The sequence below is a fragment of the Saccopteryx bilineata genome, chromosome 3, assembly GCF_036850765.1.
Source record: "Saccopteryx bilineata isolate mSacBil1 chromosome 3, mSacBil1_pri_phased_curated, whole genome shotgun sequence".
NCBI lineage: Eukaryota > Metazoa > Chordata > Mammalia > Chiroptera > Emballonuridae > Saccopteryx > Saccopteryx bilineata.
Genome location: NC_089492.1, coordinates 230,726,666 through 230,754,660, shown reverse-complemented (window position 1 = coordinate 230,754,660; position 27,995 = coordinate 230,726,666). Strand labels below are relative to the sequence as shown.

At 37.7% G+C, this 27,995-nt stretch overlaps 1 pseudogene; it reads right to left on the bottom strand.

The window, feature by feature from the left end:
* Nucleotide 1: 1 nt before the first annotated feature.
* Nucleotides 2-26,204, bottom strand: LOC136330003 (S-adenosylmethionine decarboxylase proenzyme-like; annotated as a pseudogene).
* Nucleotides 26,205-27,995: the final 1,791 nt, after the last annotated feature.

The following is a 27,995-nucleotide window of genomic DNA, read 5'->3' as shown; positions in this document are numbered from 1 at the left end:
ATCAACACTGCTGTTGTTGCTCCTTCTTAGCAAAACTGGTTGTAATTATTGAACATAGCACTCTGGAAATCAATATGTTTAAAACCTTCAACCTCTGGGGCAAAGAAAGCACTGTATGACATTCAGAACTCTAGTTTACAAACAGGGTCGTCACAAATTTTCCTGCCTTGAAGACTTTCACAACTTTCCTGATTAGGTCATCATAGGAGGTCTGACTTAAGTTTGTTTCAACGCTAACACAAGAAAATTCTGGTTCCGGAGTTTTATGTGAATAGTTCAGTAAGTGCCATCTGATTTTATTCCATTCGTTGAATGCCCACAAGGATTGAATGTCGTGGCATCAATGACAGAACCTGGCATCATGTCTCATGAGTTTCATCCTTTGAAGTAATACCATCTTTCACATAGAACTGGTCCATACTGTTGGGTCAGACTCATTCATCAGAATTTCCAGGATTTGATCTCACTGACAAATTACCCTACTTTCTGGGAAATCCAAAGTATACAAGTACCAACAGTCAGAACTCATACATCCCATACAATATGCTGCTCCATTTGGGAGAATTGGGTCAAGAAACTATTTCTTCCTTGAAATTCCAGTGTGGGTATCCTTGGTGGGAAGGCTTGATAAAATTCTTACCAGAATAAAAGAAGCTTTGAATTGTGTCAAACTTGTTTCTCTCACTGAATACATATGCTTCCTGCTTGTCAGTTTTTGTCATACTTATGATTATTGCACATCTTTCAAAAGTATGTCCCACTTGATCTAGAGATGGTGCGAAGATCCCTAGATCCTTGATTATGTCAGATTGCTGCCTGGAAAACCAGAATTCCAATAGTTTCCATCACCGTGAAACTAGCAAATAACCAAAACCACAAAAAACCAATTGAAGTGAATCTCTTCCCAGCCACTGCTGCAGATTGTTCCATCTGTTACTAAAGATCAAGTTCATTTTTTTTGCTATAATTTGATATTAAATTTTTTTTCAGACTAGTCACATTCAGTTCCTTTATTCTACAAAGATCTGTTGCCCTGACCATCAGAGCTGAAGGTTAAAATTAACAGAGAACATTTCCTAGATACTTTTAACTTTTTAACTTTTCAAAGGATATGCTTATAAATCTGATAAGAGTTTGTTCTTGGATTTTATATACTGAATATTATATTTTTAAATTATTTATTCACTTTTTCTTTGTTAGTTGTTCCAATGTTTTTTTTCTTTGTATTCTTTTTTTTTAAAAATTTTTAATAATTTTAGTTTTTTAATGGGGCAACATCAATAAATCAGGATACACATATTCAAAGATAACATGTCCAGGTTATCTTGTGGTTTGATTATGTTGCATACCCATCACCCAAAGTCAGATTGTCCTCTGTCACCTTCTATCTAGTTTTCTTTGTGCCCCTCCCCCTCCCCCTTTCCCTCTCCCTCTCCCCCTCTCCCCCCATAACCACCACACTCTTATCAATGTCTCTTAGTCTCACTTTTATGTCCCACCTACGTATGGAATAATGCAGTTTCTGTTTTTTTCTGATTTACTTATTTCACTTCGTATCATGTTATCAAGATCCCACCATTTTGCTGTAAATGATCCGATGTCATCATTTCTTATGGCTGAGTAGTATTCCATAGTGTATATGTGCCACATCTTCTTTATCCAGTCATCTATTGATGGGCTTTTTGGTTGTTTCTATGTCCTGGCCACCGTGAGATATTAAATTTTTTTAACATTTACCTGTTTGTTTGTTTTTTTTTTTGAGTAAAAGTTAAACATGAATCTGTTTGAAATAGAGGCAGATATAGTTCAGTCTCTTATAGTCCACTCTTTCTCTGTTCAAGAGAGCAGGGTGAGAGCTAACTAATGTCACCAGCCATACTGTGGAAGCCTCACCTTTCACTCTTAACAGAATAATAAAACCTTACAGTTGAAAAAAATTTAAAGTTATTTACCCAGCCTCCTTCTCTTCCTCTTCCTCCTCCTTTTAATTTAAAACACCTTTGTTCAATTTAGATGTAAAATTATTGGGGAGAAGAAGCTTCCGATACTATCTCTGGTTCCAAAGCCTACTGTTTTTACTGTTTACATAGAACATATATGTGTTGCCCTGGATTGTATTTCTTATTAAGTATTGGTCTGCCTGACCAGGTGGTGGCACAGTGGATAGAGAGTCCAACAGGGATGTGAAGGATCTAGGTTCGAAACCCTGAGGTTGCTGGTTTGAGCACGGAATCATAGACATGACCCCATGGTAGCTGGCTTGAGCCCAAAGGTTCCTGGCTTGAAGCTCAAGGTCTCTGGCTTGAGCCCAAAGTTGCTGGCTTGAGAAAGGGGTCACTTGCTCTGCTGTACCTCACCCCCCCCATCAAGGCACATTTGAGAAAGCAATCAATGAACAACTAAGATGCTACAATGAAGAATTGAAGCTTCTCTTTCTTCCTGTCTGTCTATCCTCTCTCAGTCCCTCTCTCTGACTCCCTCTCTGTCTCTGTCAAAAAAAAAAAAAAAAAAAAAGAAAGTATTGGTCTGCGCAGTGAGGAGCAGTTCTTTTAATTGAGACACCCTGCCCCCCAAAACGTATTGGTATAGGGCTGTTTGTAATAAACAAGAATATTTATGCTTTACTTATTTTTTATATATTTAAAATTTTTTTATTATGATTAATTTTAATGGGGTGACATTGATAAATCAGGGTACATATGTTCAGAGAACAAATCTCCAGATTATTTTGACATTTGATTATGTTGCATACCCATCACCCAAAGTCAAATTGTCTTCCGTCACCTTCTATCTGGTTTTCTTTGTTCCCCTCCTCCCCTATAACTACCACCCTCTTGTCCAAGTCTCTGAGTCTCATTTTTATGTCCCACCTATGTATGGAATCATATAGTTTTCAGTTTTTTTCTGATTTACTTATTTCGCTCAGTATAATGTTATCAAGGTCCATCCATGTTGTTGTAAATGATCCGATGTCATTGTTTCTTATGGCTGAGTATTATTCCATAGTATATATGTACCAAAGCTTTTTAATCCACTCGTCCACTGATGGACACTTGGGCTGTTTCCAGATCTTTGCTGCTGTAAACAATGCTGCCATAAACATGGAGGTGCATTTCTCCTTTTGAAACAGTGCTATGGTGTTCTTGGGGTATATTCCTAAAAGTGGGATAGCTGGGTCAAAAGGCAGTTCGATTTTTAATTTTTTGAGGAATCTCCATACTGTTTTCCACAGTGGCTGCACTAGTCTGCATTCCCACCTGCAGTGCAGGAGGGTTCCCTTTTTTCCACATCCTCGCCAGCACTTATTCTGTGTTGTTTTGTTGATGAGTGCCATTCTGACAGGTGTGAGGGATATCTCATTGTGGTTTTAATTTGCATTTCTCTAATGATTAGTGATGTTGAGCATTTTTTCATATGCCTATTGGCCATCTGTATGTCCTCTTTGGAGAAGTGTCTATTCATTTCTTTCACCCATTTTTTGATTGGATTGTTTGTCTTCCTGGTGTTGAGTTTTACGAGTTCTTTATAAATTTTGGTTATTAACCTCTTATCAGTCGTATTGTTGAATATGTTCTCCCATTGTGTAGTTTGTCTTTTTATTCTGTTCTTATTGTCTTTAGCTGTGCAAAAGCTTTTTGGTTTGATATAGTCCTATTTGTTTATTCTGTCTTTTATTTCACTTGCCTGTGGAGATAAATCAGTAAATATGTTGCTGTGATAGATGTCGGAGAGCTTACTGCCTATGTTTTCTTCTAAGATGCTTATTGTTTCACGACTTACATTTCAGTCTTTTATTCATTTTGAGTTTATTTTTTTGAATGGTGTAAGCTGGTGGTCTAGTTTCATTTTTTTTCAGGTGGATGTCAAATTTTCCCAAAACCATTTGTTAAAGAGGCTGTCTTTAATCCATTGTATGCTCTTACCTCCTTTGTCAAATATCAGTTGTCCATAAAGGTGTGGATTTATTTCTGGGTTCTCTGTTCTGTTCCATTGATCTATTTGCCTGTTCTTATGCCAGTACTAGGCTGTTATGAGTAAAATGGTCTTGTAGTATAACTTGATATCAGCAAGTGTGATACCTCCCCCTTTATTCTTTCTTTTCAAGATTTCTGAGGCTATTTGTGTTCTTTTTTTGTTCTGTATAAATTTTTGGAATATTTTTTTTATATCTTTGAAGTATGTCATTGGTATTTTAATTGGTATTGCATTGATTTTATAAATTGCTTTGGGTAATATAGACATTTTAATGATGTTTATTCTTCCTAACCATGAGTACGGTATATGCTTCCACTTGTTTGTATCATCCTTGATTTCTTTTATCAATGTTTTATAATTTTCCAAGTATAAGTCTTTAATCTCCTTGGTTAAATTTACTCTAGGTACTTTATTTTATTTTTTTTGTTGCAATAGTGAAGGGGATTGTTTTCTTAATTTCTCATTCTGACAGTTCATTGTTGGTGTATAAAAATGCCTCTGATTTCTGATATTAATTTTATATCCTGCCACCTTGCTGAATTCATTTATTGAGTCCAGTAGTTTTTTGACTGCGACTTTAGGGTTTTCTATATACAATATCATATCATCTGCAAATAATGATTGTTTTCTTCTTTTCCAATTTGGATGCCTTTTATTTCTGCTTCTTGTCTGATTGCTGTGGCAAGGACTTTCGGAATTATGTTGAATAAGAGTGGTGAAAGGGGGCACTCCTGCCTTGTTCCTGATCTTAAGGGGATTACTTTTAATTTTTGTCCATTGAGTATGATGTTGGCTGTGAATTTGTCATAGATGGACATTATCATGTTGAGGTATGTTCCCTGTATTCTCACTTTGCTGAGAGTTTTGATCATGAATAGGTGCTGGATTTTATCTGCATCCATCGAAATTATCATGTGGTTTTTCTCCTTCCTTTTGTTTATGTGATGAATCACGTTGATTGATTTGCAATATTGTACCAGCCTTGCCTCTCCAGAATAAATCCCACCTCATCATGATGTATGATTTTCTTTACATATTGTTGGATTCGGTTTGCTAATATTTTGTTGAGGATTTTAGCATCAGGAAATTCATCAGGGATATTGGCCTATAATTTTCTTTCTTTGTGTTGTTTTTGCCCAGTTTTGGAATCAGAATTATGCTCGCCTCATCAAAGAAGCTTGAAAGTCTTCCTTTCTCTTGAATTTTTTTGAAATAGCTTGAGAAGGTAGGAGATAGTTCTTCTTTGAATATTTGGTAGAATTCACTTGTGAAGCCATCAGGCCCAGGACTCTTCTTTGTTGGAAGTTTTTTGATAACTGTTTCAAACTCATTTGTTGTAATCGGTCTGTTTAAGTTTTCTGATTCTTCCAGATTAATTTTTGGAAGATTATATGTTTCTAAGAATTTGTCCATTTCATCTAGGTTGTCTAATTTTTTGGCATACAGTTCTTCATAGTATTTTCTTACAATATTTTGTATTTCTGTTGTGTCAGTTGCTATTTCTCCACTCTCTTTTTTAATTTTATTTATTTGAGTCTATTCTTTTTTTTTTTCTTGGTGAGTCTGGTTAAAGGTTCATTAATCTTGATTACCTTTTCAAAGAACAAGCTCCTGGTTTCATTGATTTTCTGTATTGCTTCTTTAGCCTCCATGTCATTTATTTCTGCTCTGATCTTTATTATTTTCTTCCTTCTACTACCTCTGGGCTTTACTTGCTGTTCTTTTTCTAGTTCTTTTAGATGCAGGGTCAAGTTGTTTATTTGAGCTTTTTCTAGCTTCTTAAGGTATGCCTGTAATACTATGAACTTCCCTCTCAGGACTGCTTTTGCTGTGTCCCATAAATTTTGAGTTAATTTATGCTCATTATCATTTATTTCTAGGAATTTTTAAATTTCTTCTTTGATCTCATTGTTAACCCTTTTGTTTTTTTAATAACATGCTATTTAGTTTCTGAGTGTTTGAGTATTTTTTAGTTTTTCTGTTGTGGTTGATTTCTAGTTTCATGCCATTGTGATCAGAGAAAGTGTTCTATATGATTTAAATCTTTTTTAAATTTGTTAAGATCACTTTTGTGCCCTAACATGTGGTCTATTTTAGAGAATGTACCATGAGCACTTGAAAAGAATGTATATTCTGCTGCTTTAGGGTGAAAGGTTCTGAAGATATCTATTAAATCCAGTTGATCTAATGTGTCCTTTAAATCTGCTGATTCTTTGTTAATTTTCTTTCTTGAGGATCTCTCTAGTGATGTTAGTGGGGTGTTGAAATTCCCTACTATTACAGTATTGCTGTTGATCTCACCCTTTATATCCATCAAAGCCTGCTTTATATAATTATGTGCTCCTATATTAGGTGTGTAGATATTTATAATGGTTATATCTTCCTGTTGGATTGCTCCCTTTATCATTATGTAATGACCTTCTTTATCTCTTACTATAGCCTTTGTTTTAAAGTTCATTTTGTTTGATATAAGTATTGCTACCCCAGCTTTTTTTTCATTTTCATTTGCAAGAAATATTTTTTTTCATCCTTTTACCTTCAGTGTTTGTGCATCTTTTGTTTTAAGGTATGTCTCCTGTAGATAGCATATGTATTGGTCCTGTTTTTTTATCCATGCAGCTACCCTATGTCTTTTGATCGGATCATTTAATCCATTTACATTTAAGGTTATTATTGATATGTAATTGTTTATTGCCATTTTATTCTTTAAAGCTGTATTCCTCTTTTGCTATATTTTTTCCCCCTTTGATCTGTTTACAACAGGCCCCTTAGCATTTCTTGCAGCATTGGTTTGGTTGTAGTGAATTCCTTGAGTTTTTTTTTTTGTTTGGGAAGCTTTTTATTTCTCCTTCAATTTTAGATAGCCTTGCTGGATAAAGTAGTCTTGGTTGTAGGCTCTTGTTCTACATTACTTTGAATATTCCTTGCCATTCCCTTCTGGCCTCAAGTGTTTCTGTTGAGAAGTTGGATGTCATTCTTATGGGGGCTCCTTTGTAGGTGATAGCACCTTTTAATATTTTCTCTTTATCACTTAGTTTTGGTATTTTAATTATGATGTGTCTTGGTGTAGATTTCTTTGAGTTTTTCTTTAATGGAGTTCTCTGTGCTTCTTGAACTTGTGAGAGTTTTTCCTGAACTAATTTAGGGAAGTTTTCAGCTATGATATGATTGAACAAAGTCTCTATCCCTTGTTCTTTCTTTCTTCTTCAGGAACCCCTATCATGTGGATGTTATTTCTCTTCATGTTGTCACAGAGCTCTCTTAGACTTTTTGAGTCTCTTTTCTTTTTTCTGCTTTGCTTCCATGCCTTCATTTATCTTGTCCTCTAACTCGCTGATTTGATTCTCAGATTCATCCATCTTGCTTTTAATTCCTTCCATTATGGTCTTTATTTCTAATATTGTATTTGTCATTTCTGACTGATTCTTTTTTATTATTTCAATGTCCTTTTTTATATTTGCTATGTCTTTATTTAGGTGTTTGTAACGATCATCTATTGTTGTTCTAAGATCTTTAAGCATCCTAACAATTGTTATTTTAAACTCTGCATCCAGTAATTTGGTTATTTCTGACTCATTCAGGTCCTTTTCTGGGGATTTCTCTTGATTTGTTTATGTTGCATTTCTCTGCCTTCCCATTTTGTCTGTGTATAAGAACGTTTTGGCCTCTGGAGTCCAATGGGTGTGGCCTCTGTGTTCCATAGGGGTGGTCTGTCTGCAGGCCCACCACCCCCTCTGCTGCTGCTGCCTAGGGCATTTGGGTATGGGTGTTGCTGGTGCCAGGCCACTGAGGCTGTCGCTGTGGTTTCTGCCTCTCCTCCGTGGAAGGGGTTGTAATCACGTGCCTGGGTCTACAAGCCTCAGCGGCATTGGCCTTTGCCCTGCCCCCGCAGATGGTATTATGTGCTGCACCTGGGCTGTAAGCCTCAGCACTGCAGGCAGGGGTGAGAACTTTTGCTCAGCTGTGTGTCTCTGCCTGCTCTGGTGTTTCACCCCACTCCTGTGGTAGGAGCTGGCTCCAGTCTGCTGCAAGCTTTGGTTCTGCCAGCCAGGCAAGGCTGTGCACCCGTGTGCCCTTGCTCAGCTGTGGGTCTCCACCCCTTCTGGGGCTCCGCCCTTCCCCCCGCAGGTGGGATTGCAGGTGGGCCCACAGCTGGGTCTGACCACTTTTGTGTGTCCTCTCTGCCCCACAGGGCAGGACTGAGCTTACACCTGGGCCTCAGTTGTGGCCAGCAGGCTTCTGCCCTTGCCAACAGAACCGCGCTTCTGTGTCCTGCTGCCACCAGCTCTCCAGCTAGTCCTCAGCCATGTGGGTGGGGGTGCTGCAGCTCAGACCCTAACACTCTATACTGTAGTTCTGAAAGCTCTCTCCTTCTAAGTGACTCTGCTCTGAATGCCAGGGGAGAGCTTGTTTGGCTGTTGTCCTGCTTCCCTTTGCTGGTATTGCTGTTTCCAGGGAAAATATTCACTTCAGATTTGGGAACTGACTCAGCCCAGGGGTTAGGGTGGCTATCCCTCAAAGTGTTTCTCCCTGTGCCTCCTAGATTACACTCTCTTCCCACTGCTTCGGTCCTCTCCTTTCTCCCATCCCCCGAACCCTGGGTGGGTGGTTGTGAAAGAGGTTTTCTGTGCGGTCTCTTTAAGAAGAATCCTGGGTCTGAGAAATCTGTCTCTTTCTCACAAACAATATCCTGACTTGTTTCACAGCTAAATACTGTCCATATGCCTCTTCTAGGCTCTGGGGCTGCAGGCTGGGGCTTTGTTCCTGGGACTCAGGACCCTCACCTCTTCACTAAACTCTCTTCCTGCCATGTGAGTCTCTCTGGGCTGCTGTTTGCTCTGGGGAGCTGGGCAGCCCTCTCCATGTTTCTGCTTTTCCTACCAGTCTCAGTGTGGTTTCTTCAGTGTTCCTTGGTTAAAGAGTTCTCTTAGTTTATTTCAAGTTGGTTTTTTCAGATGATATTACTTAAAATTAAGTTGTAATCCACTTTGATTCTGGGAGGTGAAAGTTGGTACATCCGCCTACTCCATTGCTATCTTGCAGCTCCAAGAATATTTATGTTTTAAATGAAACAACAAGGCAAACAACAAATTACCTAGCTTTGGTTACAATATGAAGGAAGCAGATAAACCTACAGGTTGTGCAGCTGAGTTGGAGTCAGGGTTGTCAGGCACTGCGGACGCAGCCACTGAAAACTGAAGAGCCTATGGTTATCATCCAGAAGGACAGTACACACAGTTAAGCTAATCAAATCCTTAATGCTTTTATCCAAAGATAATTGTGAAACACCCAGAAAAAAACTTAGAATATTGTATAGGTTTTAAAATAGGCTGTAACATATAAAAATATATTTTTTAGAAAGCAGAATTTGGTAACATAAATAAAACATAAATAATATTGAAATGATGATTATATACATGACAGCATCATACTGAAAGAACACTGTGGCAATGATGACTGTGTTGAAATGATTTTTCTGATAACAGAACAGGATAAACGAGTGTAAATCACAAACATGTCAGGCTAGGTAATTGAATGGTTCTGACTAACGCACTTGAAAATCGATTAAGTTCAGAAATAGTGGCTTCTAATCTTGTATTTATAGCTTTGTACCTTTTCTCCTCTTAATTTTAAGTCCTAAGAGTCTGCCACAAATAGAGCTATATACAATAGCTAAGTGTTTTTTAGGATTTTCCAGTTTCCATATCATTTGTGGAACTTCCATAGATTTTTTTTTTTAGTGGATGCTGCAAAAATGGTTGAGTTTGGATGAAAGAAATTAAAAAGAAGTGCACTCTGTTTTATGCTTCATACTTCAGGCTGAGAAGATGAAAGGAAAGGTCATGAAAATCAATCCCAATCTTTTGCTTTCTATTTTTAGTATGGGTCAAAGAAGGCACACTCTCCCAGGCCTGGGTTGGTAGAGAAAAACAACACAAGGTAGGTGTTATTTGATTGGAAAGAAAATGATATTCAGGGACTGTGGACGTCAGCAATCTACCCAGGAAACTAAACTACTGTGTACTTAGAAAAAACAAGGGCAGGGTCTGACCTGTGGTGGTGCAGTGGATAGAACGTGGACCTGGCATGCTGAGGTAACTGGTTTGGAACCCTGGGCTTGCCCAGTCAAGGCATAGACAACAAGAAATCAGTGAACAACTAAAATGAAGCAACCATGAGTTGATACTTTTCACTCACCCTGTCCTTCTTTCCTCTCTGTAAAACAAATAAATAAAATATTTAGGAAAAGCAAAAAGCAGGAAGGAATGAAATTATTTTGAGACCTGAAAGGCAAGGCTATATATAGTAATTAAATTGCAGACATACCTCAGAACCTTTCTTTTTTTCTCTCTTTATATATTTATCCCTCTCTTTCCCTTTCTTTTTCCATGAAATTTTATCTGAAAATTAGAGGAGTTTGTTTAGGTAGGAAAACAGTATTTCTCAGTATTTAGTGTTTATGTCAATAGAAAAATGGAAATACTGGCCATTCATTCAGATGGTATTAAATTAAAAATCTCCTTTTGTTTTATTTTGTGGGGTAGTAAATAAGAAAGAAGATTTTCAAGTACATTAGAAATGAACAACCAGCAGAGATGCAATTACATAGTCAGATTTGAAGTATACATTCATGAATTCATTCAACAAATATTTGTTGAATACCTAATATGTGATAAGCAATTATGTGTTTTCCAAAAACTCAAGCCTTTCACAGAAGCACTTTGATATTCACATGTACTATTTTGCACATGGTAGCTTAGTATGGCATCTTTTTGAGAACATAAATGTGTGTGATTTAGCCCATGATGAACAATTGCTTGAGATTTGGGGTTCTTCTATAAATTTGACATGATGTGTTTGTCATATTTTGGAAAATTCTTTTTCATAACACATTTTTTTTAAGATTAAATTTTGCTAGCAGATTTCTATTTTCTCACAGTTAATCATGCATGCGTCTTGCTGACAACTATAGGAGACTAAATTTAAGACAAGATTTTAGGAAATTATTGGGCTTATTGAATGACTTATTTATTGTCCTTGTATCTTGAACGTTTTCTTGATTCTTTGTTTTTCTTCTCATGATTTTCTATATATGCCACCTGAATGCTGATGACAGTTTCTTCTTTCCTAAAGAAAGGAAGAAATTGAACTGATTTCAGAGATTTAAGAGTGATGATATAAAAGAGAAAGAAAAAAGTCTATCATTTAAAGGTAATTGCCCCCAAACCAGGCAGCCTGAGTTTTAATCCACACTCAACCAATGAGCTAGACCATTTTCATTAAAGAATCTATTTTTTCTGTACTTCTTTTCTATGAATTATTAACATATTCTGAACCCTTATTATGTTTCAGATGGTATTTATTAATTCATTTTATGGGGTGACTTTGATTAATAAAATTATACATGTTTTAGTGGTACAGTTCTATAATACATCATCTGTATATTGTCTTGTCTTTACCCCAAGTTAAGTATCCTTCTTGTTTTATGGCAGAGACAGAGAGACAGAGAGAGGGACAGATAGGGACAGGCAGACAGGAAGAGAGAGAGATGGGAAGTATCAATTCTTCATTGTAGCTCCTTAGTCTACTTAGTTGTTTATTGACTGCTTTCTTAGATATGCCTTGACCAGGGGGCTAGAGCACAACAAGTGACCCTTTGCTCAAACCAGCGACCTTGGGCTCAAGTCAGTGACCTTAGGTCTCAAACCAGTGACCTCTAGGTAAAAGCCAGAAATCATGGGGTTATGTTTATGATCCCATGCTCAAGCCAGCAACCCTGCACTCAAGCTGGTGAGCTTGCTCTCAAGCCAGTCAAGCCCAAGTCTCCTTCTATCACCATTTAGCTCCCATACTTACTTCTATCTCCCCTTCCCCCTTCCAGATACTCTTTTAAATTAGAGTTTTTCATGTGTTATTTTCTATTCTCATAACAATCTCAGTTGCACCTGACCAGGTGGTGGTGCAGTGGATGGAGCATAGGACTGGGATGTGGAGGACCCAGGTTCAAAATCCCAAGGTCACCGGCTTGAGGACAGGCTCATCTGGCTTGAGCACAGGCTCACTAGCTCGAGTGCAGGGTCATTGTCTTGAGCATGGAATCATAGACATGACTTCATATTTGTGGCTTGAGCCCAAAGGTTGCTGGCTTGAAGCCCAAAGTCACTGGCTTGAGCAAGGGATCTCTCGCTCTGCTGTAGTCCCCTGGTCAGGGCACACATGGGAAAGCAGTTAATGAACAACTAAGGAAACTAAGGAGCTGCAACAAAGAATTGATGCTTCTCTCTCTTTCTTGTCTGTCTGTCCTTACCTGTCCCTCTCTCTTTCTCTGTCACAAAAACCAAAATAACAATCTCAGTTACAACTATGATTATCTCCACTAACCAGATGAGAAAACTGATTCACAGAAAAACTAAATAACAAGGATATAGAGTTAGTAAGTTGCAGAGCTAATATTTAAACCTAGATAGTTTGCTCATCATTACACTTTACTGCTTCTCTACAATATCTTTTATCAAATCACTCTAATGAAAAACAACGAATAATAAGTTACAATGTTCTAAATTATACTTGTTTACATTTTTCTCTTTAGATCAGTGGTCCCCAACCTTTTTTGGGCCATGGACTGGTTTAATGTCAGAAAATATTTTCACGGACTGGCCTTTAGGGTGGGACGGATAAATGTATTATGTGACCAAGACAAGCGTCAAGAGTGAGTCTTAGACAAATGTAACAGAGGGAATCTGGTCACTTTTTAAAAATAAAACATCGTTCAGACTTAAATATAAATAAAATGAAAATAATGTAAGTTGTTTATTCTTTCTCTGCAGACTGGTACCAAATGGCCCATGGACTGGTACCGGTCCATGGCCCAGGGGTTGGGGACCACTGCTTTAGATTATTTAAAATGATAAACATAACTCTTAGCCAAGACATAGAAGTTTATAAAGTTAAAAGTATGGCATTTTATTCTTCATACCTATAAGTTTGACTGTTAATAGTTTTCTGTGTGTCCTTCGGAAAGTTTTCTATGCTCATATAACGTGTTTTTCAATGCAAAAATTGAATATAGGATAAAACATAACAATCAATGATATACATCTTCATCAGTGCATATTTATCAAATTTTAAAAGAACTGTCTCAAGTTTCACTATATACACTTAACAGTGCTTCTTCTGATGGTAGTATATATTGTTTCTAAGTTTTTATTACTATAACTATGTAGCAATAAATTACCTTGTACATACATCTTGGTGTACATATATATATTCTTAGAGAATAAATTTCTAGAAGTAACATATTCTTGAAAACCATAAAGGGTAATTGTTAATTTAAAGATGTTAAAAAAAGAAAGAGAGCAAGGATTTAAAAACCTATTTAAAAAAATTACTGAAAACTTTCCTAATCTGGTGAATAAAATAGACATACAAGTCCAGGAAACTTGAGAGTCCCAAACAAGATGAACTCAAAAAGACCCAGACTGAGACATATCATAATTATATGTCAAAGGTTAAAGACAAAGAGAAAATCTTAAAAGCAGCAAGAGAAAATCCGTTAGCTATCTACTAAGGAGTTCCCATATGGCTGTCAGCTGATTTCTTAACAGAAACTTCGCAGGCTAGAAGAGATTGGCAAGAAATATTCAAAGTGATGAAAAGCAAGGACCTATAACCAAGCTTACTCTACCCAGCAAAACTATCATTTAAAATTGGGGAACAGATAAAAAGCTTCCTAGACAAGAAAAAGGTAAAGGAGTTTACTGTTGCCAAACCAGTATTACAAGAAATGTTAAAGGGTCTTCTTTAAGAAGAAGAAAAAATATGAATTATAAAATGGCAATAAGTATATATCCATCATTCATATGCTCATTGCAGCATTATTTACAATAGCCAAGATATGGAAATACTCTAAGTATCCACAATAGATGAATGGATAAAGAAGTGGTGCATATATACAATGGAATATGACTCAGCCATAAAAAAGAATGAAATCTTGGCATCCACAACATGGATGAACCTAGTAGGTATTATGTTAAGTGAAATAAGTCAGATAGAAAAAGACAAGTGCCATATGGTTTCACTTAAATGTAGATTTTAAAAAACAAGGTAAACAAATAAATAGAACAGAAAAAGACTCTTAGATACAGAGAACATTTTGACAGTTGCCAGATAGGAGGGGTTTAAGGATTGTATGGAAATGTTGAAGGAATTAAGATATATAAATTGATTGTTATAGAGTAGTCATGGGAATGCAAAGTACAGTATAAGTAACATAGTCAGCATTTTAATAACTGTGTATGGTGTCAGATGGGTACTAGATTTACCAGGGTGATCACTTTATAAGTATATAAATATTATAGGTTGTATACCTGAAACTGATATATTACTGTACATCAACAATAATTGAAAAATAAAAAAGTATTAAGAAAAATAAATAAATAACTGCCTGCATGTTTTAAAAGGGAAATTAATAAATACAGTTTCTTAGAAGTTGTTTAACATCATGTGATTATTTAAGATATAAATACACTTATTTGATCCAGCTAATAACACTGTTTTGTCTTTTTCCAAATAGCTTCAGATATGTAGAAAAGATTTATATAGGCGGATGGGGATCCTCAAACCCCTCAGCGAGATCTTCTGAGCATGGCTTTTATGATACCTAGAGGCAGAAAAAGCCCAATAGAGATCAGGGGAACTACCAGCTTTTAGGATATGCCCTTAAAGGCTCCAACACCCCAACGGGGTCTCATAGGATGCCATCTGGGTCCTGCTTCAATAGTGGAAAGGAAGGTCATTGAGCTAAAGCCTGCCAGACTTACATGCTTCTGCTGTGAGGAAACAGGGACACTGGAAGGTAGGCTTCCCCTTTGCTCCTCTAAGGAAGGGTTCTTCCAGCCCTGCTCCAGCCACCTATGACCTAACCTTGCCTAGAATGCTGGGGTTTGCCACTGAATGCTGGGGTTTGCCACTGAAGGCTGAAGGTGCCCAGGGCCGTCAGCCCCATCTACGACACTGTGGACAAGCCTAGGGTATTTATTCCAAGAAGCTGGTAAACTGATCTCATTTGCACAAGGGCCACTTAACTATGTCTTGCCTGAATAGTCAGGTTTTTTATTCTTCCCTCGAAGATCTCTGTTGTGGGTGTTGATAGTCCTATTTTCTGCTGCTTTTTTTAATATATAGTGTTTCCTTTATTCCTCCTACCTCAATGCCCCACTCATATTTCAGGCTGGGACCTATTCCTAATTTAGAGCTCTCTTTCCCCCTTTTGCCAACTTCTATTATGAATCTACCTTTGCCACCCAGCTTAGTGTATCCCAAGGTTCTCTTTACCAAGCTACAGTCGCAGAGCTCCAGGGAAAAGCAACCTGGTCTCATCTCTCCAGGCAGAGGAGAACAGAAGCTCCATATCCACACATGCTTCAGATGGCTTTTCCAGTCTACCTGAATCATTACCAGCTAGAAGCAGTGGTCATTGGGACTTGGATGTGAGCTGCAAAGTATAGAATTGTGACAACAATTCCAGTGCCATGCGGACTTTTCCTGGATGTGGACTTTTCCTGGAGTCCTGCTCCTTGTGACAGCTCCTAACAGACTGAACTGGGGTTGGGTTGCATTTTTCAGGGATTTGGCATGGTGTTGGAGCCAACATGTTAAGGAGGACACTACTCTTTTATGGATTCTTGCTGTATTGGCCAAGAGTTTGCTTAAAGGCTTTAATCACTGTAAAAAAAAAAAAATAAAAGACTAGATAAAGAAAAAAAAAAAAGAAAAAAAAATAAAAAGAAAGAAATAAATACAATATATTCAAGTTTTTCTCTGTGTGTGACTTTTATGCTCTTGTGCAAACCAGCTCTTCCAGGCCCTTGTTTTCTCATTTGTAAAATAAGAATAATCACTTATTTTACATTTTTCTGGATTATTTTGAGAATTAAAAAATATATATAAATTTTTGAAAAAAATTAAATGCTTTGAAAATGTAGCTAAAATCCTATGACAGATACTGTTAGTCATTTATTCAATAATAATTCTCCCCTTATGCCAGTGTGTATTACACTCAACTTTATTCAGTGGGACCATAGGTTTCAAGGGTTCTTGGATCCTTTCTCAGCCCAGGGAATGAATTATAGTTGTCCTAAAGCAATTGGTTTATTCTGCTTGCCTGTGATGGGTTTAAGAATAGTCAAGTGAATCTCTTCTGACCACTAGACTTAGAATAAAGGCCATCTGAGGGACTTTCGGAAAAAGGAGAGGGTAGGAGGCAGAGACACTCTGTTTTATGCTTGTGGAAGTTGTACTGCGAGGATGTGATGCCAGACTGCTGAATTAACCAAGAGGGCATATGTTCAAGGACAAACATCTATATATGATATGTGGAAGATGCTAGAGTCCTGATATCAATGAGCTGCTGAAAAGAACAACTCTGGAGCTTTTCTATTCCTGAACTTCTTGTTGAAAGAATTGCTTAAGAAATGGACTTTTTAAAATGGTAGCTGGAATCATTTTAGTTGATAAATAATTACTAGTTCAAAGCACTTCCTCAGCTTCAAAAGCCATATTTACTTATTCCTCAAAGCTTATTTTGCTGAACCAAATTGAAAGTTTGAATTATTATTCAGCAAAGTAATTCAGGCTTCCAAGTCTTTTCTTTTTTTTTTAAGCAATAGCATCTTGCAGAAAAAGAAAGGATTCTAATTTGCTTTTCTTTTAACTGTGAAGATAAATTGAGAATGTTATTAAACAATGCAGAAGTGAAAACAAAGTATACTTTTATTTTTGAAGTTGTTTCTACTATAACACCATCACAGTGTGATGAATGAAAACCTCATAGACATTAAATACACATGAACTGTTTTAAATAGTGATGAGCTGATGGGGACCAGTTAGCCTTTCTTCTAAAAGTTCAAAATTTCCAAATATAAACAGTTTAACTTCATTGCATTCTAATCTTTTGAAGAGAGTATTCTAAATTTATGAGATGTAATCTGGCACACATAATTTAAACTGTGAAGTTTATGTTTTGGTTTCAAAAAGATATTTGTTTTGAATGTCACTGTAAAATTTTTGCAATCTGAAAAGATGATCTTTTTCATGAAAGGAATTAGCTAGACACTCATAAATTAACAAGGCTCTTATGGAAAATAGATCTGACTTAAATAACCAAAGCTGTTCTAGAGTTTAGCCAGAGTTTTATTAGATTAATTAAAGGTAACATTTTCTAAAAGGCATGATATTTGATTTTACAATATAATGTATTTTTTCATAATTTAAACTAGAAAGCTCAAATGATATAGGCCATTTTCCCAATATTGCACATTAGTAGTGTTAAAAGATAATGTGGGCTGATATTGATAATTCTGAAATCTGTATGATCTTTTTGAATTAGAAAAGTCCAAGAGACTGATTGAAATGGTTTAAGAATGTGGTCTTTGAAGTCATGCAATTTTGAATTCAAATGTCTATTCTGCCATTTAGTGTGTCACCTTAAATAATACATATACCATTCTCTACACCAGGGGTCCCCAAACTTTTTACACAGGGGGCCAGTTCACTGTCCCTCAGACCATTAAAGGGCCGGACTATAAAAAAAACTATGAACAAATCCCTATGCACACTGCACATATCTTATTTTAAAGTAAAAAAGACAAAACGGGAACAAATACAATATTTAAAATAAAGAACAAGTAAATTTAAATCAACAAACTGAACAGTATTTCAATGGGAACTATGGGCCTCTCACTGACCACCAATGAAAGAGGTGCCCCTTTTGAAGTGCGGCAGGGGCTGGATAAATGGCCTCACGGGGCCATATGCGGTCCGCAGGCCGTAGTTTGGGGACCCCTACTCTACACCTTGGCTTTTACATCTATTAAATGGAAGCAAGGGAGAAGTGTATGATAACATGTACCTCCTGGGTTAGAAGAGTAAATGTAATGATTTATGTAAGGCACTCATCATGGTAGCTGGTCCATTAGAAATGCCAAGCAAATGCAAGTTTTCATAGACAAAAAAAACACCCAACTCTCTTTTGTTTATGTAAAGTATTAAATTTTCTAAATGATTTATGTCATAGCACCCCAATTAATTTTTTAAGACAAATGAGAGGAAAATAGGACAGTTATTTATTTATTTATTTTTTTGTATTTTTCTGAAGCTGGAAATGAGGAGAGACAGACAGACTCCCGCATGCGCCCGATCGGGATCCACCTGGCACGCCCACCAGGGGGCGATGCTCTGTCCCTCTGGGGCGTCGCTCTGCTGCGACCAGAGCCACTCTAGCGCCTGGGGCAGAGGCCAAGGAGCCATCCCCAGCGCCCGGGCCATCTTTGCTCCAATGGAGGCTCGGCTGCAGGAGGGGAAGAGAGAGACAGAGAGGAAGGAGAGGGGGAGGGGTGGAGAAGCAAATGGGCACTTCTCCTGTGTGCCCTGGCAGGAATTGAACCCGGGACTTCTGCACACCAGGCCTACGCTCTACCACTGAGCAAACCGGCCAGGGCAGGACAGCTATTAATATTACTGTTTATAAAAGATGAAAAAGAGGGGATTGTCAATGAGACTGAGATCATTCCAGGTTTATTTGTTCAATATTTAACAAGTATTTATTGAGAAAGACATGCCAAGATACATATTAACGTAAGAACCAAAACAAGAGCTATCCCTCTGTACATCTGTTATTTTTGCCAACTAGTATCCAGACCTCCTTCTCCCTTTTGGCAATTGAAAAGTCTCCCTGGGTAACTTATCTCTCCCCCATTGTTTGCAAACTGGTGGTGCAGAAAAACATGGCAGAACTCAAGGCAATCAATCTCACTTGCCTTGGTTTTGGAAATTTGTGGGAAAGGACATAAGGATAAAAATAATTGCAGTTTATTCAACCCGGGTGACACTATCTGTTAGTTCATGTACAGATATTCAGAGCTTCTCTAACTTCTATCTTGACTATTTGATGCCACAAGGTAGATAACATTCCATAATAAATTTTCTTTTGGCTTAGTTTAACCAATGTCAGATTATATTGCTTTCATGCAAAGAAACTTAACTGATCCTTTGAAAGTGTGACTTAATTCATTCTCAGAAGTTTTGGAATCTGTTTCTAGGACAACATTGTTATAATATAGATAATGTGACAGACAGGAGATTGTCCAATTTTAGTTTATTTTGTACTTAAGAGAAGAGAAATTATTTATATATTAATGTTCTGTGTACAGTGGAAGCAAAATAAAGCAACAGCAATATTTCCCTTAGGCTAATCTATTCCTCTGGTTCTTTACTCCCCATTCCTGTTCTATTTCTCTTTTCCATTCTATAACCATTCTGAACCTGCCTCTTCTTTTCCCCTTATATATTAGGCAGTTTTTTCACTTATAAGTGAGCTGGGCTTGGCTTCAATCTGCATGTTGGGTCCAGATCTTCCCTGAGTGCCTCCTTGTTCTTCTTGGATGGAGTATATTACTCTGCTGGTAGGTGATAGAGATTCAAATTCCAAGCCAAATCCTGAGAGCAAACCTAAAGTTTTCCTTGCATTACATCAGCTATAATCCATTGGCTAAAATAATTCATGTGGCCAACACCAATATCAATACAAGTGGGGAACAGACTCTATACAGTTAGTGGGTGATACTGTAAAGTCATGTATAATTTTATAGCAAGGTGGGAGAGAATAACTGGGGATAATAATCCATCCTATCACATTTCTACATGTTCACCCAGTCCTAGAGCACATTCATTCTATTTATCTCATGTTTTCAGAATTTAAGGTGAGTTAAGGTAGAGTAGAAGGAAGGTAGAGTCCCAGATAATTCAAAACTGTTTATTCTGTCTTAAACATTGTGAGTAAAATAATCCTGTTAGTGAAGTTTTTTTTTAAATTTTTATAAAACTCCAGTGAGGCTTATATACAAGGAATCTGAAATTTAGAAAGATTAAGTTTTCACAAACATAATAAAATGATTAATTGCTCTATAGCCATGGCAACAGGTAGTCAGTCAATAGAACTAGATATAAACCAAGTCTCTTAACCAACTGCTTCTGTGGGTGTACTTTTATAAGCCAGCCAATCAGGGAAAGGGCTTAGCTTCTGAAAGTCAGCCAATCAGGACTCATTCTAATAAATGCATTTCTGAATTTCAACTAATCAACCACAGTCTTTATTCCTCAGTAATCAGGCTTCTACATGCCTTTAAGAGTCTCCAAGAACTACATGCTTTCCCAAAATCCTACAGAAGACCCGCAGAGCCTATGCCTGACCAGCATCCCTCTTTCTTCCCATAGTAAGCGATACATTCAACTTTGTCTTTTTATTTCAGTAAATGTGTAATTGTCTCATTGACCTTTGACAGTAACTTATCCATGTTTGCACAGCTGGAAAATGGGAGAATCAAACAACAAACAAGTTCCAGATGATTTTAGAGCCTAAACTTTCACCCAGCACACTGTCTTACCTCTCCTCCTTTCACGATAGTTACTCCCCAAGTTCTCTTCTCTGGAAAGGAAAGCAACTAGGTAAATTTGACTCTTGATTGTTATATAATTTTTCATATCTTATCTATTCAGCTAATTTGTAAGATCAATTGAGCCTTACACAATTTAACTTTCCCAGGGGTGACTAATTTATCAATTATTCACTTATTAATTTAAAAGACAGTCAATGAAGTACTTACTATGTGTCAGGCACCATGATAGTGATAAAATTAAGAAGTTTTAGCTTTCAAGGGTTGGCAGCTGAACTGCAATGTGAAACGTGCTGCCCTGTATGCAGGGTGCAATAGGGCCAAAGAGGAAAGAATGCCTACGTTTGTCTTTAGTATTGTGGGTACTCAATAATTAACCACCAAAAGACTGATATGTGGGTATCAGTTCTTTGAAGCAATGATTTTAGAGCAGAGTAATAAAGTTCTCAAAATAGCTAAAATTCCTCAAAAGTCAAATATTTAATCAAGAATTGCATTAACCCAAATTCTGAGTTATTTGGGAAGAGGCCACAGAGTAAATATGTAGTTTATCAAGTGGCAATACATGGAAGACAACGTCATTTTCTATTTCTATTGTTATCAAAGTTTCATTTTTATTTTTCTTATCAAGTATATATAGTTTTATAACACAAAATACTACCCAGTTATAGATAACTGATGGGAAAAAATTAAAAAGTATAGAAAAAATACTTTCATAATGTTTAGTAAAGAGGAGCTGGCTTAATAAGGAGACAGGAATTTACAGCGATGCTCAACTTACATTTATATACAGTTTCTTTTTATTTTTAGTGAAAGCTATTTTCCTTGATTATTTCCCACTCTTTTTCCTTGGTACTTTAAGAAGTTTTGAAAAATTGACATAATCATTGAAATGAAAATTTTTACCACAAAGGAAAAAGAAAACATCTCTTGTTTATATAGAAGATGGCTGCTCTACGACACAGAAGCAATGTTTTCGTTTAGGCATGATTAATGAGTGGACACTGGCTTAGATTTTAGTACTTTTTTTGCTTTTCCCAAACAGCTATGACCTTTGCAGATAAATTTCCTGGCTGAACCGAAAACTGAGGGCCACTGGATGATGGTCATAGAGGCCGCAGGGGAGATGGGTTCTCTTGTGTCTGCTAGCGCTGCATTAATTTGATGTGAGATGATATGTAACTGAGTTACAGTGACCTGTAGCCTTGGTTCACCAAAAAGACAATAAGTGCATTTCAAAAAGTTTAAAAACATTGTTGGAAAAGTGAGTTCCAGTTGCAATTACTGCAAAGAGTTTGCCTTTAACCCCTTTCTTCCTTAAGGAACCCCAGTTACTTCACAACCCATTCTTGCCCCTTTCCCCACACTAACATCCTTTGGACTTTCTAAGTAGCTTTTTACTCTTATGTTCTGAATATACATTTCTTTCCTTTATCTGGAAGGTGCCTATCTGTAAACCCAGTACCAGAAGCTAAGTGCTCACTGGTATCAGATAAACTTACTCTTATATTATTAAAAAGAGCACACTAACTATAATTTCTTGATCATTTTTAAGTGCTTTAATCACTTCAAGTCAATTAATGCAGGATTTTACAAAATACCTGTAAAAGAAGTACTATTATTATTATCCCTATTTTACAGACTAAGAAAGCTAAGTTTTAGCAAAATGAGTCAGTTGCTCAAGTTCGTAGAGCCATTAAATGGCAGAGTCAGGCTTCCCATCCAGATCTTCTTGACTCCAAAGTCCACTTTTTTTCACAGTGCTGCCTCAAATGCCTTTTTGACTGCTAAGGGGTTTTGAGGGACATTTGTAATTTGATAAGGGATGGTGCCACAGGAGTGATGTCTACCTTACAATTATAAATATCAACAAAAACTTGTGGGGGAGATACGTTATCTGATGAATTGGTAGTTCTCCTGAAATTTCTCAATGCAATCTAGAAAAGACTCTTATTCATCAGAGTCAGGCTAACTGTTCAGCACAGTAGTGTGATGATAGGAGCAGGAATAAAAACCCCTTGACGTGTGTAGCCTTTCCTCTTGTCACTGACTGTTTATCTCCCTCTTTCTATTGGTAAACAAAGGAATAGAATCACAATGCAGAGACTGCTGGAACTTTAGTGTTTCATGACCTTAGTGATGACTAAACTTAAAGCCTTCATCATAAAGAAAATGAAACTGAGTCCCAGTGGAATATAACACTGAAAGCAACAAATGAACAAATAAGACAAACAATACTCGCAGACACAAACAATAATATGGTGGCTACCAGAGGACAAGGGGGTGTGGGAGAGGTAGTACAGGGTAGAGAGGGTCAAATATATGGTGATGAAAAGATACTTGACTTTGGGTGGTAATGCAATATACAGATAATATATCATAGATTGCACACTTGAAGCTTATATAATCTTATTAACCAATGTCACCTCAATAATTTTTTTTCTTCTTTTCCAAGTTGAGAGGAGGGGAGATAGAGAGACAGACTCCTGCATGCACTCTGACTGGGATCCACCTGGCAACACTTCTGGGGCCAATGCTCTGCCCATTTGGGGCCATGCTCACAACCAAGTTATTTTTAGCGCCTAAGGAGAAGGCTTTACAGAGCCATCCTTAGTGTCCAGAACCAATGTGCTCAAGCCAATCCAGCCATGGCTACAGGATAGGAAGAGAGAGAAAGAGAAAGACAGAGAGAGTGGGGGGGGGAGAGAAAGAAAGAGAGAAGGGGGGAAGAGCAGATGGAGAAGGAGATGGTCACTTCTCTTGTGTGCTCTGACCAGAAATAAAAGCTGAGACATCCACAGGCTGGGCTGATGCTCTACCACTGAGCAAACTGGCCAGGGATCAATAAATTTAATAAAAACAAAAACAAAAAGAAATTGTGTCTCAAGAGCAAAGTGATTTAAATTCATCCACCTACGAAGTAAGCGATAGGGTCTAAACTCAAGTTCTCCCTCCCTCCTCTTCTCTCTCCCTTTCTCTCCATTCTTCTTCTTGTCCTTGTCTTGTCCTTTTCCTCTACCTCCTCCTTCACCTCATCTTCCTTCTCCTTTTTGTCCTCTTCCTTCTCCTCCTCCTGCTCTTCCTCTTTCTCCTATCTCGTCTTCTTCCTCTTCTCTATATACCTTTTTCTCTCTATTTTTCTCAGCAAGCATTTATTATATATCTGTTATGTGCCAATCACTGAGTATTGGGAGTACCACAGAGTAAACACAGTAAAAAAATCTTTGCATAATGGAGTTTACACTAGTGGGCAAAGGCATATAACAAACAAACCAGTAAAATTTTTATTATGGAAGATGGTGATAATTATAGAAAAATATAGCAGTGAAGTGTGATAAGAAGAGCAAGTGATACTATTTCAATAAAGTCCTTCCTAGGCAAGGGGCCATGAAGAGAATTCCAGGTGGAGTAACAGCAAGTGGAGAGCACAGTTGGGCTTGACCTACCTGAGGAATAGCAAGACCAGTCTGCCGAGAGCTGTGAATAAGAGACCAAAATCACAGGAGGATCAAGAGAAGCCAGATAACCCCTCTTATCTTACCGATCAGTCAATATCTTTACAGCAACATTAATGTTTCTTTTTAAGAGGTTCATATAATGGCAAGTCTAACTAATATCTTTTTTACAACAATAGCTAATGTCAGAGACCTTCCAACCAAAGGTATGCAAGAAATATAAAACCCACTGGACCTGGAGACAACTATCTCAATGTAAGTTCTACCATAATCATTAGCTACATTATTTGCCTTGTTTAAGCTTCTTTCCCCTTCTCTGTAAAATGGAGGTTATGCTAGCTATTTTTCAGGGTTTTTATGAAGATTGACTATTTTAATTATCCCAATAACCTTATGAAGTTGTAATGATTATTATTCCCAGTTGCAAATGAGATCTTGAGACTCAGTTAGACTGAATATAACTTCTACAAATAGCAAATGGTGTGCTAGAATTCAAATCCAGCTGGACTGGTTCCAGAGCCTGTATTCTTAAGACCTTTCTTTATTAGCTTCTCCATTGTAATACGTAATATTTTATCATAGCACTCACTATCCATCATTGTAATTTTGTTTATTTATTTTTTATCCTACTATATAAGCTTGGAGAAACCCAACTATAAATGTGTGGGATTAACAAAGTAAAATCATCTAATTACAATGTCTTTATTTAGATTTCAGACACAGGTGGGGTCTGAAATGCTTAATGCAGAAAAATTTGGGTGTGCGAGATAAAGTTGTGTGAGCAGTGTGCCAAACAGTATGACATGGATACTGAGTGGATAATGGGGGTGAATCCAGATGATAATAGCTCAGGCGATAACAAAGGTAATGAGTTTATATTGGAAACTGAAAGCTGTAGGAGGACAGTGATATGATGTGATGTGATCTAAGGTCTATGGAAGTTTGTGGTAGGAGTGACTGCATGCTTTGGAACTATATATGCTGGCAAACAGAAAAGGAAAAGAAAGTACTTCTGATGGTATCTTGACATACAAGTTTAATTCATTTCATGGGCGAGCTTGTGACTCAATTTGCTCATGTGTCAAATTGAATTTCCCCATTTAAATGAATAGAAATGCAGTTAATCCATTCTGGCCCCCAGAAATCACATGAATTTTTTTTGTTTTATATGCTTTTAAATAAGGAAATGTACTTTATAAATAACAAATACATATATGTATATACATAATAAAAGAGAATGTAAAGAAATAAAGTGATTTATGAAGTGTATTTACCTTCAAGGTCAGGCAAAAATGCTAGTGGAGGGGGAGGAGACATTAGCATAACAATGGCCCTTCCCAAGCAGAAAGGTAATTAAAGCAATTTTACAGACAGCTGCCCAGCACCATTTTTTCTTTTTTAGATTTTATTTATCCATTTTTAGAGAGAGAAAGGGGGGGGGAGGAGCAGTAAGCATCAACTCCCATATGTGCCTTGACTGAACAAGCCCAGGGTTTTGAACCGGCAACCTCAGTGTTCCAGGTTGATGCTTTATCCACTGTGCCACCACAGGTCATGCCCTAGCACCATTTTTAACAATAAAAGTGAGCAAACTCAAAAAAACACAAATTTTACAAACTCATTTGCCCAACATTCCACTCCTTTTCCTCACTTTGCAATTCACACTACAGGCTTTCCTGTGCAAGGAATTAGGCATATCACACAAACAAATTACAGCAACAGCATAAGTCATATAATTTTAACCAGACTGCTCCCCGCTCCATCAGAGTCTCTTATATTGTCCAAAAGCCACATGCCATCCAACAAGGGAGCTGGTGTCCCCTCTGGTCGCAGTCCAAGCATCAGTTCACACACATGGGGCCTCAGGCCTCCCCCCTCATCCCTGCCATCCTGGCAGTCTTAAGACACTGCCCCAAGGGGGAGCATGTGGCAATGGCAGCCAACATCTCCACCTCTGCTCCAGAGAGCATGTTGCCATTCACTCCTATGTCCCATAATCCTAGCAAACCTACCAGGGGCTTAGTTGGTACTCTTTGCTGCTGGGCTTTTACCTTCTGAAGTCTTGGAATGGCAAGTTCAGCCCCAGTCTCCTCATCCTCAGAAGAGGAGCTGGAAATGCTTGCTCCTGCTGACTCAGAGCCACTCTGCCAGCATGGCTCCAGTGTAGGCTCCTGTGGCTGCCAGCTATATATACCACTTCCAGGGAAAACTGCAACTCACAAACCTGTAATTCCTTCTCCATACACTGCTTCATTTCCAGGTGCAACTTGTGAACCCGGTCAGGCTCTTTCTCCAGCACTTGTTCTAGTTCCAGGACCTGCATCTCTTTCTCCTATGGCCATTCCAACTCCTTCTGCTCCTCGGTTTGCAGGCCTCAGGCAGCCTCTTGCACAGAGCTCTTGGTTTCCTCTTGCAAGGCTGTAAAATTCAGCCAGCACACAGTCCCCAAAAGGACAGCCATGGGGAACCATAACAACAACCAATCCTCTACCCTACCCCTGGGGGGGTGGTGGCTCCATACGGATCTGATCCGATTCCTGCCTCAAACTACACCAAATGTATGGCCAGTAGTGGTGGCCATTGTGGCCATACACACGCAGGTTCCCATTAGATTCAGGCTGATTGTAAAGAAACAGTGGAGCTAAAAAAATGGTGAGCCATTCCTTTATTCAAGATTTGTACAGGCCAATGAGCAAATACACACAAGGCTCCCAAAACCATTTACACATTCTCCAGTTCCACAACCAGGAGAATCTTCTCTGGTTTTTCCTAGAATCAAAGGCCTCACCAGTTTCAGTCACCTCTGGTTCCCCATCTGCACACCTTCTCCCTTCTCCTCTCTGCACAAACTGGATTCTCCTTCAGCATCCTGCCATTTTGGCTCATCTTTCAGCACTCTTCATCCTCTCTGCTCTCACTCTGTCATCATGGCTTCTTCTCTTCTTCCTTCTTCTTCTCTCCTTTTTAAAACTTTTCTGGCACCAAAACCTCTCCTTCAGCCAACATTAGCATAACAGTGGCCCTTCCCAAGCAGGAAAGTAATCTGCAATTTGCAATCAACTACCCTGCTCTGAGGACTAGCACACATGTGGCTGCCCAGCACCATTTTTAACAATAAAAGTGAGCAAACTCAAAAAGCACAAATTTTACAAACTTATTTGTCCAACACTCGTGATTCAAATATCTGCTCGTGACTTAAAGCAAAAATCCCATGACTGACTGCTTGTCTCTCAAATTGCTCGTGATTTAAAGTGTTCATGTGTCAAGGTATCACTGTACTAGTAAATTTTTTCAATTTCATGAATGTATATGCACAGTTCAGAAATGGATCACCCTGTCTCTTACAGTGTTGGAATGACCAAACAAGATCATTGACCAGTACAACATAGGTTAGTTTAGTGTTTCCAATACACCAATTTCCTTCATGTATTTCCTGTAATATTATATACTTAATATTTTCTTTAAATGACACTATTGTGAGAAATGTTCACACATTCATTTTGAAGGGAATTTTATACAAATAAAACACCATTTGTGCTCTCTTAAAATAAGAGTTAAAAGTACCTAAGATAATTATATTGATCATAACCTATCCCCACCAAATCATCTCAAATATCATGAGTAATAACTTTATTATGGTTTGGAAAACATTACATTATCTCATTAGATTGTTATATTAGTATTTTCACCATTTCAATTTGCCAAGCAAAGCAAAGCTAGGAGAAATCATAGGCAGAGCTGGGACGAGTAACCCAGTTCTTTGTTCCTGTTCCTATTTATTATGGGCCATGAGGAGGCAACTGCTAAATAGGCACTTAAAAGGAAAATTCTAAAATAGATGGGTAGAAGTGTGCTCCCAGTATGACCAAGGAGTAATGCATTGTGGTGGCATTGGGACCTGGCTAAACAGAAGGGCCCTGAGCTATTGAAATGTCCTAGATAATCCTCCATGCGAAATACTCTTAAGAGCTCAGGTTGATACTGAGGTCTCCACTCTCTGATCCACCCCATCTATCCCTGGCCACTTAGTTTCAACCATAGTCTGAAATGAAAAGAAGAAGGACTAAGAATAAATTTTAGTCTAGAAGGCTTTCAGAAGCCTTCAGGATATAGT